We start from the raw sequence: 7,440 nt of genomic DNA on the forward strand, positions 1-7,440 counted from the left end.
ATTATAGGAAATGATTTTATCTACTAGTAGAAAATAAATTTTTATTGGAGAATCTTTATCACAAACATATAACTTCTGATGTAGCACCTTTAAAGGGACACACCCTAGTTACGTTTATTTTTTAACCATTACGGCATTGTTTTTCGCTATTAAACCCCATTTTTCACAAATAAAATTGCACTTTACTTACATTTTATTATTTAGAATACACATTTCCATTCACCTGAAGTGCTTTTAGGTAATCCTGATGTTTGTAAAACCACGAAATGCATTTTTTTGCTTTTTTTCACAAGACGCGTTGTCGAGAAAAAAACGTTAAACAAGCGAGGTCCAATCTATTTTTAGTGCGGATATTTCCATTTCAATGTCACAGACGTTGGTATATCACGTGACTGTTATCATTTTGGTTCGGTTTGTTTTCTCGTGCACGGTTCGCACAATCAACATCCGATTTTTTGTTGTTCATTTGTGAGATTTTTCTCACGTTCAAACAAGTAAGTGTCTCAATACAAAACGTTACAAACCCTTAAAACCAATAATTTTGCTAAGTCTTACGATATCTAGAGAGGGGATACAACCAGGACAGAACAGTTGGAACATGTCCAGGAGAGGTGAAACGAACGCACCCCAAGTCTGTGAAATTTGTCGTGACGTAGGCATTGTTGTGCTTCGAGCGACATCTACCGGTGACATCAGAATACTAAGTTTCAAAATTATTTCAAGCAATTGGGACATGGGGATTCCCATGGTATTTATCGATATAAAACCTGCTTTTTCACTCCATTTGATAAAAACGTGATCTAAGTGTATTACAGGTTTGTAGATTAACCAAATTATAATTTATTTTCGCTGGATGGAACTAGGGTGTGCGGCTTTAAGTGGTTGCGAGATTGTGTAAATTTCTACTGTATTTATATTGAATTTATATTCACTAAATATGCTGGTCAAAATTAATAATTTATGCTGCAATTTAAAATAATCAGTCATCTTGCAGTTTTAAATTAAATGTTTGTTTAAGGGTAAATGAAAGTGACATATCCATCAACATGTGTATAGTCTGTTCCAATAAAGGTCACAAATCTCCTGTTTACCGATATTTTTATTTTTATTTCAATGAGAGCCCAAACAAGTAAATGCTAAATTAGGTAAGGTATCATTAAATAGATATTTACAAAATATTTACTTGTCAGTTTAATATGGAAGAAATAATTGACGAAAATCACTTTTATTCTATTTCCGACACTACTTTAGTGTTCATGCATTACAGTTACTGCACATTAAGGGAGATCCTTGTCCAAGCCATATCATGCTTATTTCAAACTTGCAAGTACAACTTGAGATGGTGATGTTGACAGTTTTGTACCATAACTAGGTGACTGCAACCTACATTTGACTACTTTTGATGGGTGTATCATGTACCTCATCATTATTATTGTTAAATTGGGTAATGTTGGCGCTTAACAAGTGACAAACAATGATTATGTAAGAGTGAATTGTTTTTTTTTTAATTATCTTTTTCTGTAATTAATATTTTTCTTTTTCAGTTGATAGTCACCTTGAAATGTAAAAGCAGAATTTCCATATACTCCAAGATGAACTACAAGAGATCAGTCTTAGATGAAAAAATGGACACCTAAATATTCCATTTGTTAACTTTTGGGAGACATTTTAAACACTTCACCAATATCAGTATTACATGTACTTACTCAGTATTAATATTGTTTGCTCATTGTTAAGATTTTTTTACATTTGTGTGTTTCTTAATCAGTGTGTTAAACTGCTGCAATACTTTACCTTTTATACAATTAGATAGGTTAATATAGGGATGTATATTCCCAACTCACTGTGCAACTAACTTTAAAATTTAATGTCACAATTTATTGTATAATGCATCTTTAATAATATGTTGTGATATCTTGTCAGATATAATTTTTCATTCAGTGTAGTATTTGAATAATACTGAAACATGGCATGCTAACAACATCATAATGTGATGTGATCTATATACTATGCGTTACATAACATTCACAAGGAACAAAGTTTAAAATTGATTTTATAGGTGTGTGTGTGTATATGTATATACATACATACATACATATCTAGATTCTTTTTCTGATGTACTAGCATTTAAAAAAAAAATTGATTAGTAATGTAATACTATTAACATTTTCAAATTGTGTAGTGAAAAATTAAATACAATTTTATGAACTGCTTTTATTTTAAATAGCTTCTTTGCACTTTTTTTGTTTTTGTTTGGAACACAGAAAGGCCTATAATGTGTGAAATGTCATGCTAATTTTTGTTTTGTTGTGTGCAATTTGAATATCAGCTTTTTGTGATGTATTGTGTCTGATCTGCATTTGTCTTTCATTGATTACTGTCTACAGTATTAAGCCTTATACTATAATTATTTTTGGATACTAGTACACGAATATATTTTGTTTTTTAATTAAGGTATAATAATTCCATGGATTTTTCAATCAAAATATATTATTTTATTAAATCGTTTAACAATTTTTAAACATGGTCTTTGTTTTTTTTCTACTTCAACTATTCATATTTTCACTAATTTTTTATACGCACGTCTATGATGGGTTGTATTATGGTATGGCATTGTCCATCCGTCCGTATGTCAATCTGTTATCTTTTTCTTGTCTAGACCATATCTTCCATACAGATGCATACACGACCATCGAACCTCACATGTAAGAGCAACTTGGGATGGTGGTGTGTTGCATACTATTACTAGATCACTCATGTTTTATTTAACGACGCACTCAGCACATTTTATTTACGGTTATATGGCGTCAGATATGGTTAATGACCACACAGATATTGAGAGAGGAAACCCACTGTCGCCACTTCATGGACTACTCTTTCCGATTAGCAGCAAGGGATCTTTTTATATGCACCATTCCACAGACAGGATAGTACATATCACAGCCTTTGATATACCAGTCATGATGCACTGGCTGGAACGAGAAATAGCCCAACGGGGATCGATCCCACACTGACCGTGCATCGAGCAAACATACCACTGGGCTATGTCCTGCCCCTACTAGGTCACTGTTACCTACTTTTCACTGTCTACTTCACATAACAGTAAATCCTTGTCCAGACCATATCTTGCATACAGAAGAATAAAGGACCATCAAACCCCACACATAAGAACAACTTGGGATAACTGTTGCATACTATTACTAGGTCATTGTTACCTACTTTTCATGGTCTACTGCACATAACAGTAAACCCTTGTCCAGACCACATCTTACATACATATGCATACAAGTCCATCAAACCTGAAATGTAGGAACAACTTGGGATGGCAGTGTGTCGCAAACTATTACTAGGACACTGACCTACTTTTCATGGTCTACTGCACATACCAGTAAATTCTTGTCCAGACCACATTTTGCATACAGGACCATCAAACCTCACATGGAAAAACAACTTGGGATGGCGGTGTGTCACACATTACTACTAGGTCATTGTGGCCTACTTTTCTTGGTCTACTTCACATAACAGTAAATCCATGTCCGGATCATATCTTGCATACAGATGTATACAGGACCATCAAACCTCACATGTATGAACAACTTTGGATGGTGGTGTGTCGCATACAATTACTAAGTCTCTGTGATGCAAATAAATCAAATAATTTGTCCATATTCTGAACATCATATGGTTTTCCGTCAAACTCCTGACAGGCGTATATCATGTACCTCACCAGTACTCTTGTTAAAATTAAGATTAATGACGGACACAGGCTGCACCATAATTTCGGTTTCATACAAGAACAGTGGAGCAGGGTGGGCTGAATAAAAAATATTATTGGTAATACGGCAGAGATTAATTTTACTTTTAGAATGCAGGAAATTGTATATCAGAATATCTAGTTTTCAAAGTTTTATGGGCCACGGGGAACATACCTATAAATCCCCCCTAGAAACTTTGCTTCGAGTTCGATTTCGGTCAGCAACCCCAATGTCTACTTGGTTCCACCATTCCTGTCGTATACAATAAATATAACCTATCCAAAATTATTACTTTTATCGTTAAAAATATCTTGTTCATATCAAAGTATTAAGTCCCACTAAAATGTCAAGTGGGACGTCACACGATGTCATCGATTGGTTCACCGCAACCTTACAGGAACATGAACCAAGCGAGATCATAATACAGTTTTTAATCAATAATGGGTAATAAATAGGATATGAAACTCGCTACCATTTTGTGGTATATGTAATGGAAACTCATTTAATATCTTATGATGAATTGTACTTTAAACTTAATATTTTGTCTCAAATTATGAAAAAAAAAAATACCCACATGCTCAATAAGAAACTCTGAATTATATTAACAGAGTGAAAGTAACTAGAATTTTGAATGATGTCAGTGTTTTAATGACATAACTTTGCATTTCCCTGTAATAAATTTAGTGGACAACATTTCAGTTTTCAGAAGACTGGATAACTTTCATTGTAGGTATACTACTAAATTGTTTTTGTTTGAAGATAACCAACACATCTTGGTGTTTTTGAAGAAATTATTGTATTTGCATGTGTAAATATTGTATCATTTATGAAAAACTAATAAAAAGTAAAATTACATATAGAAAGGAAAGGAAATGTTTTAACGACGCACTCAACACATTTTATTTACGGTTATATGGCGTCGGACATATGGTTAAGGACCACACAGATATTGAGAGAGAAAACCCGCTGTCGCCACTTCAGGGGCTACTCTTTTCGATTAGTAGCAAGGGATCTTTTATATGCACCATCCCACAGACAGGGTGGTACATACCACAGCCTTTGATAAATTACATATAGAATACTAAATGAGCTTGCCTGTCATACCATTTTTATGAAACGAGTGAACAGTTTAGGTATCTGACAAGCGAAAGTGGGTTGAATACCAACAGCTAACTTCTATAGTAATCAAAATGACATTTACGGGATCAAATGGACAATAACACCCGCAAATCTAAAAACTCCATATGGTCATCTTCTAAGTGTGCCTGAAACAGAATGACTCTTAGTGGCAGGTCGTTCACCTGGGATGCAAAGGGTCATGTGATTGGATCACCCTCGGCAGACCTATCAGGTAGTACTATACCAAATAACTTCCGGCTGGGTCAAAGTTCGAGGTGCACCGAACTTTTGATAGAGAAGTGAACACCACAAGTCCTGTGATTGGTTGTAAAAAATAATAGTTTCATCTGGGTAAAATAAATGTGCAATTTTATTTCATCTAGTACCAATGTGTCAAGTAGCCTTGTGCTTGAAACATGTATGGGGTACCTGTGAAAAAAAGTACTCGAATTTTGTGCGAAACTAGGGTAGTCATAGACGCTACCCGTTATCTCAGAAACGAGCAGCTTGACCCCCATTTTTTTCTGATTCACTTTAAGTGTAAGGGGTGGTAGTATTTATATCCGTGGCGTTTATGTCGGTTGATACGTTGCAGGTAGGAGTTTTAGCCGCATATGTTACTATTGTTGTCTATGGGATTTGATTTGGTAGTATACACCCATCAGGTTTGTATTCCACTCAAGGACTGTGGTAACTATGTTTCAGTTTTATTATGCACATTAAAGATTCCTCACCGCTATTCGCAGAGATGAAAGTTTTCCAGAATTATTCTTAATGGTCTGTACAGTGATTTCATGGTTTGCAAATATTTTCCACATTCTCCATCCAAAACTTACAATATTACCCATATGATTAAAACTATCTTGGTTCACATCAAAGTGTTATGTCTCACCAGAACACCAAGTGGGACAAAACACCTTGATGTCATCAACTGGTGCATTGCAGCTAGGGCCTCCACGAGTCCAAAATATTGGACTCAAGTACTCGAACGTCAAACTCGACCCGGACCAGAGTACCCAACACTTACACTAGGTGATGATGAGATTAAGGAATAAACTAAAATAGCATTATGCATCTTAATTCCAGTACTGAACATGGATGCCAAATCATGTCATTGTATTGCATTTAGAAGTGCTGTGGTGGATGGACGGCCAGTTTAAAAAGAGAAACCAGTCTCGGTGGCGCAGTGGTTACGCCATCGGACTACAGACTGGTAGGTACAGGGTTCGCAGCCCAGTACCAGCTCCAACCCAGAGCGAGTTCTTAAGGGCTCAATGGGTAAGGCCACTATCTTCATAACCACTAACCCACTGTCCTAGACAGACAGCCCAGATAGCCGAGGTGTGTGCCCAGGACAGTGTGCTTGAACCTTAATTGGACATAAGCATGAAAATAAGTTGAAATAAATAAATAAAAAGAGAAACTAGTGCATGATCATGTAATGATTGTGTAACATATCGTTGATGATCTACTGCTGAAATTATTGTATTTCACCTTACATGGGTACTCAAGTTTTGCTAGACTTGACCCATGCCAGAGTACTCGTGGAGACTAATTGCAGCCTATCCAGAATGGTAACCAAATGAGATAGTGATATAAATTGAAGTGTGATATGTAACAACTAGGATATTTAACTCTCTATCATTTTGTATCATGTTTATCAACCTTGTGAAATAATTTTTATTGTTACTCGCTAAAATTATTTCACTCAGGACATAAACATGATACGAAATGGAAGCTTGTTTAATATCCTATAAATATTGTTTAGGCTGATATTTTGCATACATTCTGAATGTACTGCAATTTTAGACCATTGTGCTAATTTCAGTACCGGGCCATCAAATAAGAATATTAAATTTAGTTTTGTAATCCATTTTCATCTGTATTCAGTAGAACTATCTTATGTGGCCGCAGTGGGTTTCCTTTCATTGTCTAGATAGTGTTGAAATAAGACTTAATTCCTTTATTTCCATTCCATTGCAAAACATAATGAAATGAATAAATGTTTACCGACACTGTAGCACAAAAATACACATTGGCTGTTGTGTGTCAAAGGTTTATGAATAGGATTAAATTCACAATGGAATGCTCCTGGACTTTCTTGAACAGTGTTCTGAAAATGATGACAAAGATGCATTAAAATCTTTGATCAAATACACCTATGTTGACAGCCAACACATTCAAGTTTATTTTTAAAGTTGGGCTCCATAGCAAACCTGAGCTACGTCTGGCAATGTAGTACCAGTTAAAAAAGAAAAGCACTGGGTCAAATGTAAAAAAACACACATCTACTACAGATCTGGCAGAAGAATGAATGAATGTTTAACAACACCCCAGCATGAAAAATACATAGGCTATTGAACAGGTGCTATATATTCACATTCCACCCCCCAATTCAAAGTATTTTATTGTCTCCAGAAACACTGATGTCGTCAAGAGTTGGGGAGCCCCAATTCACATTCTAACAACTTTCTCATACTAATATAGAGGAAACGGCACTTTATTTAAAAAAACAACAACAAACAAACCACAAAAACATTCCACACATTACAAGATGACACACAAA

This window comes from Gigantopelta aegis, chromosome 4 (genome assembly GCF_016097555.1).
Source record: "Gigantopelta aegis isolate Gae_Host chromosome 4, Gae_host_genome, whole genome shotgun sequence".
Taxonomy (NCBI): domain Eukaryota; kingdom Metazoa; phylum Mollusca; class Gastropoda; order Neomphalida; family Peltospiridae; genus Gigantopelta; species Gigantopelta aegis.